Consider the following 12,853-nt stretch of genomic DNA (forward strand, 5'->3'; position numbering starts at 1 on the left):
ATGGTGAATTTTTGAAAAAAATATTTTTTTCCCCTCCGCACGCCGATTCTCGGCCGAAAATCTCGGAAACGCATAGGTCACATTCTCCTAATATTTGAGCCTTTTCATATTACGCTTTTTTTTTTTTTAAAGGTTTATATATGGAAATGTGCGCAAAAACATGCACAATATAACAAAAAAACTATTGGAAGGTTGTAGCATTTCTCATTTTGAATATTTGCATATAAAGTACGATAAGTATCGAAAAAAAACTACGATTGGTCAACTTTGACTCAACCAAAAAGGTCAAAAAATGCATTTATAACATAAAAATCTTACAGTCTAGTAATATTCAATCATTTATCTTCATTTTAAAACAATATTGCAGTTTCTAGAACAATATCTCAATTTTTATGGTTGGAATATTTGAAAAAAATATTTTTATTCTGTCCGCGCACCGATTCTCGGCCGAAAATCTCGGAAATGCGTAGGTCACATTCTCCTAATATTTGTGCCTTTTCATATTACGCTTTTTTAGAGGTTTATATATGGAAATGTGCGCAAAAACGTGCACGATACAAAAAATATTGGAAGGTTGTAGCATTTATCATTTTTGAAATATTTGCATATAAAGTACGATAAGTACGAAAAAAAAACTACGATCTGTCAACTTTGACTCAACCGAATGGTCAAAAAACGCATTTGTAACATAAAAATCTTACAGTCTAGTAATATTCAATCATTTATCTTCAATTTAAAATATATTGCAAGTCTCTAGAACAATATTTCGATTTATGGTGAATATTTGAAAAAAAATATTTTTATTCCGTCCGCACGAACAGATTCTCGGCCGAAAATCTCGGAAACGCGTAGGTCACATTCTCCTAATATTTGAGCCTTTTCATATTACGCTTTTTTTAGAGTTTTTATATATGAAAATGTGCGCAAAAACATGCACAATATAACAAAAATTATGATAAAGGTTGTAGCATTTCTCATTTTTTTTATATTTGCTATAAAAAAATATTTTAAACAAAAATTCAACATTCGGTCAACTTTAACCTCGTTCAAAATGGTCGAAAACTGCATTTGTAAGATAAAACTAAAACCTTACAGTATCGTAATATTCAATCATTTTCCTTCATTTTGAAACAAATTGCAAGTCTCTATAACAATATTTCGATTTATGGTGAATTTTTTAAAAAATTATTTTTTTACATCCGCGCGCTACGAATTCATGCATCATTTTGTGATAATATTTTCTCTGTGTTTTGCTTTTAATCGTTTTACAATGTGTTATATATCAAAATGATCGCAATTTGTGCACATTACAACGAAAAAAAGTAACTTGTTACCTCTAACCGTTTGGTGCACAGCGCGATTTGAATACAATTATATATGAAATTTCGTTTTTTTGCGCTATCATATATCGCATTATTTATATATGATAATGATAATTTTTTTCATTTCTGATGGTTGCATACTAAACTTCAAGCATGACAAAAAAAAAGGAGCCAAAAATGAACTCGTTAAATCTTGAAAACTAAGCGCGCTGTGATTTTTTGAAAAATATTTTTTCCACTTACGCGCTCACTCTCACACCCCTCCAGCATACGGGAGTCATTTTTTTATTTACCGCTTCGGCGTTTAAGGGTTAACTGCTTCCTTATTTGTGATTGTCTCAATATTAGGTCCCCCTATACGCATATAGCTTTCTTTCTCTGTCTCCATAATTTAGTTGATTCCAAATTTATCAGAGTTAATACGCCATCCTATTTTACCTCTGCCCAATCATATACTTTGTTAAGGTCTCTTTGTAGAGCGTTCCTATCTTCATCACAAGTAATTTCTCTACTTATTCTTGTGTCATCTGCGAAACTACTCACTACCGAATCCTTAACATTACTGTCTATGTCTTCAATCATAATAACAAACAGTATTGCGCTCAACACCGTACCTTGCTGCACACCGGATATTACCTTGGCTTCATCCGATTTCTTCGTCGTTTGCAATAACTATCTGTTTTCTGTTGTTGTAAAATTCTTTTAACCATCTTCCTACTTTATCCACGATATTGTGTTTTTCTAATTTTCTTTTTTTTGCTAATATATTATGGTCTACCTTGTCAAAGCTTTTGCAAAGTCTAGATAAACCACATCTGTTTCATTTCCGCTTTTCATATTTTTGAATATGTTCTCACGGTGGACTAAACAGTTGGGTTTGTGTACTTTTTCCGGGTACGAAACCATGGTGTCCTTTATTAAACAAATTATTTTTTATTAAATGTTTCATAATATTTTTCTTCATTACCCTTTCATACACTTTCATAATATGTGATGTTAGACTCACAGGCCTATAATTACTTGCCTCTAGTCTTGATCCACTTTTGAAAGTAGGGGTATATATGCTAATTTGTGCTCATCATAAATCTTGCCTGTATCTACACTTTGTCTTAATAATATTGCAAGTGGCTTTGCGATAGAATGAACTACTTTCTTTAACAAAATAGCAGGCACTCCATCAGGCCCTGCAGCAGCTCCATTTTTAATTTCATTAATAGCCTGCACAATATCAGCTTCATTAATATCTATGTCAGCTAAATATTCACTATTTTCATCCCTTACTCTATATCATTATCTTCATTATCTATTCTAGTGAATTCTCTCTTATATCGTTCTGCCAATATGTTGCAAATTACCTTTGTTTCATTCGTTAATCTCCCTTCATTCTTAGAGGGCCTATTTCTATTCTTCTTTTATTCATCTTCTTCGCATATGAGTATAATAGTTTGGGATTTTTGCTTGATATTTAATAGGGTTTTTTCTTCCAAGTCCCGTTTTTCATTTTCTTTTGATTGTATAATCTTTTGTTCTGCATTTTCTATCTTACTTTTTAGTTCTATAACTTTCCATGTATTTTTTTCTTTTGCAAGACCTTTTTTCCACTTTCTGATTTTCTGGAACAAGATCCTTCTGTCTCTTGGTATGCATGACTGATGTTTACTTTTCTTCTTGGTTATATATAACCACTATTTTCTCTAATATTTTATATATATCATCCGTATTTACCTTTATGTCATCACTTTTTTACTTTTTTGTTAAGAAAATGTTATCCCAATCTTTGTTTAATCTTCATTTATTTTTGACCATTTTATATTTTTACTGTAGAAGTTGTATTTTTCCACCTTTCCTTCCCACTTTTTCATTTCTTGCTTATCTCTGTTTTCACTTGCTTTGGAATGGACTGTTAATTCTATGACATTATGGTCTGAAATACTCGCATTATAAACTATTATTTCTTTAACATAATTCATCTCGTTCACAAATACTAGGTCTCAAGTATTTTCCTTTCTTGTTGGCAGGTGATTTATTTGTTAAATGTTGTATTCTAGTAGCATATCTAATAGCTTTTTCGAATTGCCTCTTCTCTTCTGCACTACTATTACTCTCTTTTTTATATGTATAGGTACATCCACAATCTCCTATTCGTTCTTTCCAGTCTACGAAAGGAAAGTTGAAGTCTCCAGATAGGAGAATAGTCCAGTCCTTGTGATTTCTACAATATACCTCATCTATTATTAAGTCAACTCTTTAGTATTAGGAGGTCTATATATTACTATGTAAAAGTCTATATAGGTACTATGTAAAAGTCAAAACCGAAGTCTCTGTAAGTAGGGGGTGAAATAAAAGACTTGTTCATGATAACCAAAGGGGTCCGTGAAACCGGCAAATCCAAATTCAAAAACGTTCCACGTCAAAAATAACCAGAAAAGCTCAGCAACCGAGCCGAAGTCATAAATCCAGAGGAGAAAAACCGGTAAATACAAACAAGGTCTTCACCAGCAATCCAAAATACAAAGAGAAGTCGGGGCATTAGGATTAAACATTGCATTGCTGAAGGAAACAACACTCCAACAGCGCGAACAAAAAGCAATTGACAAAGGTAGGAATATCGGGTCACGCCTGTGTCAGCGTTGCCAACCGTTTCTTATGGTAGCTCAAGTGACAAGATTTTATTTGCAGCGTTGGTAACGCTGGCTGTTAAAACTTCCCACTAGTGGGATTGGTAGAGAGCTGTCCTGGCTAAGTGGGATTAAGGGCAAATTCCAAGTGTTCAGGGAGTGCAATGCAATATTATAATTACAGGTCACACAATACCATAACAGATAAGAATAAAATCAAGTAACGAATTCTGAGAATATTTATACTATTGTAAAATATTTATGAGACATCTTGGGATGGGGAGCTATATATACACATCCTATGACAGCTCAAGTCAAATTGACTTCCTCTATTCTCTAAAGAGCTACTCAAGTTGTTTTGTAAGAGTTGCCATAAGTCATTCATGGCCCATGGAAAATCTTGAACATATAAATCTTGTAAACAGTATGGTGCAAATCTTGAACAATATATAGGTATATTTGACCCTACCGAATCCACCAAAAAGGATATTAACCCTTAAACGCCGAAGCGGTATTTTTAAAAATCATCTCCCGTATGCCGGCGGCATTCACGAGTGAACGCCGAAGTGGAAAAAATGTTTTTTTTTTTTAATCACAGCAAGTTAGTTTTCAAGATTAAGAGTTCACTTTTGGCTCCTTTTTTTTGTCATTCTGAAATGAAAAAAAATATCATTATCATATACGTATAAATATTGGGATATATGACAGCGCGAAAAAAAAATTTCATATATAATTGTGTACAAATGGCGCTGTGAGCAAAACGGTAATTGTGTACAAATCGCGCTGTGAGCAAAACGGTAATTGTGTACAAATCGCGCTGTGAGCAAAATGGTTAAAGCGAAAGAGTTAATTTTTTTTTCGTTGTATTGTACACTAAATTGCAATCATTGTAATACGATCAAGGCAACCCAGAGAAAATATTATCACAAAATGATGCATGAATGTGTAACACGCGGACATAAAAAAAGCAGTTTTCAAAAATTCACCATGAATCGAAATATTGTGCTAGCAACTTCCCGTTTGTTACAAAATGAAGGTAATTGATTGAATATTACTAGACTGTAAGTGTTGTAGCTTACAACTGCAGTTTTCGACCATTTCGGTCGAGATAAAGTTGACCGAAGGACAAATTTTTTCTATTTATCGTTATTTATATGAAAATATTTCATAACTGATAAAAGCTACAACCATGGGTTGTTTTTAGTTGTATTCTACATGAAATTGCACACATTTCCATTTATAAAACTTTATGTAACGGCTAATTTAAAATGGTGTAAACATTACGACAATCGGACAAAAAAATTTATTACTTTTTCGGAAGAGTTACCGTGCGGGCGTAAGAAAATTTTTTTTTTTTCATAAATTCACCATATATCGAAATATTGTGCTAGGGACTTCCAATTTGTTCCAAAATGAAGGTAAATGATTGAATATTACTAGAATATGAGAGTTTTAGCTTACAATTGCGTTTTTCGACCATTATGGTAGACTCAAAGTTGACCGAAGGTTGAAATTTTGGCACTTGTCGATATTTACATGAAAATATTTCAAAACTGGTAAAAGCTACAACCATGGGTTGTTTTTAGTTGTATTCTACACGAAATTGCACACATTTTCATATAAATACTCCATTTAACGGCTAATATAAAATGGTGCAAAAATTATGTCAAAGTGACGAAATAATTTTCGAGATGCGTCGCTGATGCTTTTTAGTGAGAAGAAAGAAATTCGCCCTTGCTCACCTGGGTAACGATTGTAAACAAAACAATGCCTTGATCCGTGAGCTCCCAGCATCCCCCAAGGCGCGATTCAAAAGTTTTTGCTTAATAGGCCTATAACTATTTTTCCGCGAATTTTTAAAAAAAACTTTTTTTCGTCGACGTACCATACATCCAATCGGCATATGACAGACAATTTTAGTCAACGTTTAATACGTCCAATCGGCATTAAAGGGTTAAGCAAACACATATATGTCACCTGAAACACAAGGAGTTAAACTTAATATTACAGGTATTGAACTAGTAGAATGAATAGAAGTAATTAGGTAACTATACTAATTATACCTTATAGTTTGAAGTGTGAGTGTCACTTTCAGGATGCTTTACAGCCTCTGCAACGTCTCTCAAAAACACATCACACAGCGAACAGTAGACAGCGGGCAGCGAGTGAATAAACTCTGATCCTGAAACGAGGGTAATTACAACTAAGTTCCAATACTAGAGGTGTTTACAGTAAAAATACAGTGGACTAAAAGTCACGTATAAGGACTTTATTTTTCAAGTTGAACCCTTCTTCTGTGCAATCACAAGGCTGAGGACTTTAGTTCGCATAATACTCACCTAAAATAGGAATGGGTATCATTTGTACATCCGGGGGCAACGGTTTCTTTTCCTCTCTCACAGCTTTTGCTAACCATGGCTTGGGGTTATTCTGAAACACAAGTGACGTTATTCAATGTATGTGTTCATGCTGAGAATGAGAAAAGCAAACTCTCAGCGAGTGAAAGATTTGTTAATAAAGTTACAAACTAAAGCCCATTTAGTGTCACTTTTTACCACTTGGGGTCCTCAGAAAGTATACACAGTCTAATCTGTCACCTTAAAAATATAGTCATTTTCCTGCAGCAAAAAGGTTTAAAAATGATGCAATCACGTTAAAGTTTCTAGAAGATGGAAAAAGGCAAAATACAAGAAATAGTACATGCTTGACAGCCCTAAAATTCATTGATATATCTTCATCTATGTATTGATATGTCATCTATTTCACAAACATATTTTATAATACAGTACGATTTTAGCTTTACTTACCAAGTAGTTACATAGCTATCGTTTCTATATGTCAGCAGCTAGAATTTTATAAATTCGTGATAGCGCTATTTTGTTTTGGTTAGGCGAATACCTGCCACCCAATACCAGGGGAGAGAGGAACCAACTCAGCATGGAATTCAGTTGTTTATGCCCTTTTATCCATGAGAGGGGAGGAGGGAGTGCTCTCATTATGTAACTTATTTGCTAAGTATACAAAATCTATCTTATAAAAATGACATTTTTATAATAAAGTTTTATAAACATACTTACCAACTGAACAGCTACAGTCTCAAACTTAAGCGGTAGCTAAAAATTGAAAATCACATTTAGAGATTCTTTTGTTTTTGTGGGTAGGATACGGATCCCGCCCACCACCAGGAAGGATAAGTACAACACGGCTGAATACTTCAATTTTGTTTATGTCCTATGACCATCAGAGAAGGGAGAGCTTTGATACTGTAATTACTTAGTAAGTTTATAAATATTTTATCATAAAAATGTCATTTTTATATGCTATGAAGCTTACCAAATAATTACATAGCTGAATCCCATGTTAAGGTTGGATTCAAGGATATAACTCAAATAGTAATTAGAAAAATTAGGACAGAATAAAAACTAGTACTTGAGCTGCACAGGTAGATACTACCATCTGGTTGGCGCTCATCTTAACTGTAGTGACCGCTATATAGCCGTCAGGCGCTAAACCAAAAATCAAAAAATCATACCATCTGAAAAAACACACAAATAAGACTGATGGGTACCCCTAGCATTTAGTACCCCCCCCCACCCCCCAAACTCAACCTAATCAAGGTGAAAGAAGGTTGAATAGGAGAATAACTCCTATGTTTCCTCCCCCAACACCATCAGCCACTGAAAGAGGACCGAGAGTACTGCACTATCACAACATTTGTTTCCACTTCTTTCATTTATGTGTCGTAAACACTGATTTGCATTTCCAAAAAGTAGTTTGCATAAGCACGGATGAAGACACATTATGCCTGAATGCCAACAAAGTGGCCACTGCCCTAATTTCATGGAATTCCACTTTAAATACAAGAAGAAAGTCCTGACTTATTTTTAGAGTGTGCTTCCACATTGAGCTCCCTCAAAAAGAAAGAAATTGCATTCTTGGAGAGCAGTTTCGAAGGGTTTTTAACAGAGCACCAGAGATTACTTGATAGACTTCTGACATTTTCTGTCTTAAACAGGTTATATCTTAAAAGCCCTTACAGGGCAAAGGGATCTCTTCCTCATCTGGTCCAAGAAACTCCATCAAATTCTTGATGACAAAGGAATAAGGCCAAGGATTAAAAGACTTCTCACTTTTGGCTAGAAAACCTAATGTAAAAGAACAAACCACATTTCCATTGGAAAAGCCAAAATTTTTGTGAATGGTGTTTTTATATTGCCTGGAACCAGTGGTTCTTCAGCAATGGGACCCCAATGGTTTTTACGTGACTTCCGAAACACGTCGAGAGTGAACTTCTATCACCAGAAATACACGTCTCTCACCCCTTAGTGGAATGCCCGAGAATCGAACTCTCGGCAACCGAGGTGGCAGGCCAAGACTATACCGATCACGCCACTGAGGCGCTTTTGTGAATGGTGTGTAACTCACTAATTATCTTTGCTGTCGCTAATGCGAGCAGAAAGAGTGTCTTCTTGCATTATTTCTTCTGCACCATTTGTGGAAGTTTGCCCACTTTGCCTGGTAGACCAGAGAAGACGATTGTCATCTCCGCTTTGCAACAGCCTCCGCAATTGGTTTTGAAATGATATTGTTATATACAATAAAGTTTTGTACATACTTACCCGGCAGATATATACTTAGCTTATGTCTCTGACGTCCCGACAGAATTCAAAACTCGCGGCACACGCTACAGGTAGGTCAGGTGATCACCCTCTCCCGCCGCTGGGTGGCGAATGGAATAGGAACAATTGCCCGTTTTCAGACCAGATTTTTCTCTTACGCCTGTCTCCTGAGGGGAGGATGGGTGGGTTCCATTCATCGTATATATCTGCCGGGTAAGTATGTACAAAACTTTATTGTATACTAACATATCATTTTTGTACATGCAACTTCCCCGGCAGATATATACTTAGCTGATTGACACCCTTGTGGCGGGTAAGAGATAGTTACTCAATATAAATAACATAAAAAACAGGGAAACAACATCTGTTGTAGGTCATAAATATAAACTTATTAAACCTTGGTTCCTACCTTATTGGGCAGAAGACTTCATGATTACTGTCTATGAGTCTGCTTGCCTGAAGAGTTTCAGTGGGGATGAGACCTGACACTGATAGCTCTTCTGGATCGTGTCAATGGGGGCGAGCCCGCTTACTTGACGAGCCTTGTCTTGGATCATACCAATGGGGGCTGGCCCACTTACATGGTAGAGCCTTCACCTTTGTCGTATCAACGGGGACTAACCCTCTTACATGACAGAGCCTAGGTCCAAATCACTAACAAGGAGCACGAAAAACCAATCCCGACCACCTGACCACACTACATTTGTTAACACTACGATTTGAAAGGAGCATTCCCAAGACTCCTTCCATCGACCATAAAAACACAACACCAAAAACGTTTAAAAATACTAACTTAACTAACTATAAAGGATTAGGTCAGCTCCTTGCCCCCAGCAACGAATCCGCAGACACGAACGGTTCCCGAGAGAGAAGCACTTGTCATAAGTGACTCGCACGTCTCTTAAGTAATTTGATGCAAACACCGAATTGCACCTCCAATAGGTGGATTCGAACAAGAGTCCGTATCGACATATTCCTATGATACACTAAAGAGGTAGCTACAGCTCTGACCTCATGTGCTTTGACTCTTAGAAAGCCTTAAATGTTCCTACTTCACAGGAAGCATGCGCTTCTTTGATACATGCTTTTATATCCCCTTATTGTGGTAACGGCCAGATTGCATTTCTCCCTCAAATAAAGGAGAAAATCCGCTATTTCCTTTACAGAGGTACTGGAAGAGGATACTTTCTGGGACTTGGCCCATCTTCGGAACACCTCCCACTTCGACTGGTACACGCGAAGAGTTGAAGGTCTTCTGGCTCTAGCAATTGCCTTTTTGCAGCCTTGCGTGAAAACCCCCTCGCTCTGACGAGTCCTTCGCAGTCTGAAGGCAGTCAGACTGAGAGCGGGAGGGAGGTGGTATCTGTCGAAGTGGGGCTGTCTGAGAAGATCCTTCCGCAGTGGAAGGGCCCTCGGGAAATCTATCATCCATTCCAGTACCTCTGTGTACCATTCTTGGGCTGGCCAGAATGGGGCGATGAGGGTCAGTTGGTTCCCTCCGTCGAAACGAACTTCCTTACCACCTCTCCTATTATCTTGAAAGGAGGAAAAGCGTACCCGTCGATCCCCTTCCAATCCAGAAAGGAGACCGTCCACTGCAACTGCCTTTGGATCTGAAATCGGAGAGCAGTAGTTCTCCAACCTCGCATTCCAATTCGTTGCGAACAGGTCGATATTGGGTCTCCCCCAGAGGTCCCAAATCTCGTCGCACACTTCTGAATGCAGAGTCCATTCCGTAGAAAGGACCTGATCTCTTCTGCTCAGAAGATCTGCTCTCACGTTCTTCTCCCCCTGGATGAACCTGGTTAGAAGAGTTATTCGCCGTTCCTCGGTCGGCCAAAGAAGAAGCTCCTTTGCTTTCTCGAACAGGGAGAAGGAGCGAGTCCCTCCCTGTTTCCTTATATAGGCTAGAGCTGTCGTGTTGTCCGAATTCACTTGCAACACGGAACCCAATACTTGAGGTTCGAAGTGAACGAGAGCTAGATGGACTGCTGCCAGTTCCTTCTTGTTGATATGCCAGGACACCTGTTCCCCATTCCAGGTGCCTGACACTTCTCTCGAGCCTAGAGTCGCCCCCTCCCCCTCCTTTTTTTCCGAGGCGTCTGTGAATACCACTAGTCGAGGGCTCGACAACTGAAGGGAGAGCCCTTGATTCAATCTGTTTGGCTCTAACCACCAACTGAGGTCCTTTTTTATGCTCTTCGAGAGCTGAAAGGAGTCCGAAAGCTCTTGGTGCTTCATGATCCCATTTCTCTCTGAGGAAGAATTGTAGGGGTCTTAAGTGTAGCCTCCCTAGAGAAACGACTGTTCCACGAGGAAGGGTCCCAGAAGACCTCATCCATCCTTCCCTCGCGGAACATTGTTCTTTCTCTAGGAAGGTCGTCACTTTCTGTAAACATCTCTCCTGTCGTTCCTTTGATGGATACACGAAAACCCCGAGAATCCATCAGAATCCCCAGATAGACAATGCTTTGCTGGGGATTCATCTGGGACTTCCCGAGGTTTAGTAACAGTCCCAAGGACTGAACTAGATCCAGTGTTAATTTCAAGTCCTCCAGACAACGATCTTTTGATTGGGCCCTGATCAGCCAATCGTCGAGATACAACGAGATTCTTACTCCTTCGATATGAAGCCAATGAGCGACATTCCTCATAAGACCCGTGAACACCTGAGGGGCCGTGGCAAGACCGAAGCATAGGGCTCGAAATTGAAAAACTTTGCCCTGTACCATGAATCTTAGGTACCTCCTGGTACGATGGGATGGATAGGTACATGAAAATATGGCATCCTGAAGGTCCAGGGACACCATCCAATCCCCTGGACGAAGCGCTGCAAGAACGGAGGAAGTTCGTCTCCATCGTGAACTTCGTTTTTTACAACAAGCAATTCCAGGGCACTTACGTCCAGGACTGGTCTCCCACTGTCCTAATGCTTTTGGTACAAGAAAAAGACGGTTTTGTAGAACCCTGGAGATTGAAGGTCTTGCACCCTTTCTATCGCCTCTTTGTCCATCATTTCTTCTACTAGTTGAAGCAGGGCCTGGTTCTTTAAAGAATCTCGGTATCTTGCTGTTAACTCCCTTGTTGTTGTTAAGTTGGGAGGCTTCTCCCTGAAGGGGATAAGGTATCCTCTCTCGAGGATAGAGAGGGACCAGTTGTCCGCCCCTCTCTGAGCCCAGACTTTCGCAAACTTCAGCAGTCTGGCTCCTACTGTAGTCTGGAGGACTACTTTTTCATTGTGGTTTAGGGAAGGGCTTTACGTGCTGATCTTCCTCTCTTAACCGGTCTCCTACTCCTAAGAGAGGGTCTAGCCGTCGTTCTCCCTCGAAAGGGTTGCTGAAAAGCAGGCTTCTCTCTTTTGAGCCAAAGGTACTGCTGGTTTTAGCCTTTTCGCCGACTGCGCAAGCAGATCCTGAGTAGCCTTTCCGGATAACGACTTAGATATATCTCTCACTGTCTCTTGTGGAAACAGGTGACTAGACAGGGGCGAATAAAGCAGAGAGGATCTCTGTAGAGGAGACACCGATTTCGTCAAAAAAGAACTGAAGACAGATCTCTTTTTAAGGACGGCTGCCGATCCAAAGAGAGAAGCCACCTCCGTAGATCCATCCATCAAGGCCTTATCAGCAAGAAAGTACACTTGTTAAAACTTCCATCGAAACAAAGTCTGGATCCTGCTCTCTTAGCAAAGAGCTCCCAAGGCCCAATCCATAAATTAAAGACCTCAAGGTGCGAAATAGACCCTTAAGTAAATGGTCCATTTCGCACATTCCCCATGAGGCCTTTGCCGAATGAAGAGCGCGTCTTCTAGACGCATCCACTAACGCTGAAAAATCAGCATCAGCTGAAGAAGGGAGGCCCAATCCCATTGGCTCTTTCGTGTCATACCAGACACTGGCTTACCTGCCAACTTCGAAGGAGGGCAGAAAAAACCGTCTTGCCCGCTTCTTTTTTAGAGAGGAGCCAGTTCTCCAAGCTCTTGATGGCTTTCTTCATCGAAAGGGTCGGATTCATTTTCACGAATGAAGAGGACTTGGAAAGCTTAGTGCTTGAAAGCAGTGATCCCGGCGAAGGAGGATCTGCAGGACGAAGAGAGTCACCGAACTCTTGAAGAAGCAGGGCTGCCAGTCTCTTGTAATCGGAGACGACCGCATCTACAGGAAGTTCCTCCTCAGATACCTCTTCAAAGGTAGCATTGGAGAAGAATGCCTCTTCGGAGAAGGAGTCCTAGAAGGAGAAGCGCTCTTTTCCTTTGAAGGAAGTTTGGTAGAGGCAGGAGGTTCTTGCTGCTTGA

At 39.1% G+C, this 12,853-nt stretch overlaps 1 protein-coding gene and 1 long non-coding RNA gene across 2 annotated transcripts in view; one reads left to right on the plus strand and one right to left on the minus strand.

Moving 5' to 3' along the window:
* The window catches only part of LOC135205059 (uncharacterized), a 30,968-nt gene extending 24,571 nt beyond the window's left edge, over positions 1-6,397 (minus strand). Inside the window, exons 1-2 of the long non-coding RNA XR_010312403.1 lie at positions 6,280-6,397; positions 6,004-6,122 (exon numbers count right to left, since the gene is read on the minus strand). This is a non-coding gene — a long non-coding RNA (uncharacterized LOC135205059). The remainder of the gene's footprint in view (positions 1-6,003; positions 6,123-6,279) is intronic.
* Positions 1-12,853, plus strand: part of LOC135205057 (zinc finger protein 318-like) — a gene marked incomplete in the record, with an annotated part of 177,548 nt that overhangs the window by 49,677 nt on the left and 115,018 nt on the right.

Source organism: Macrobrachium nipponense, chromosome 48 (genome assembly GCF_015104395.2).
Source record: "Macrobrachium nipponense isolate FS-2020 chromosome 48, ASM1510439v2, whole genome shotgun sequence".
NCBI lineage: Eukaryota > Metazoa > Arthropoda > Malacostraca > Decapoda > Palaemonidae > Macrobrachium > Macrobrachium nipponense.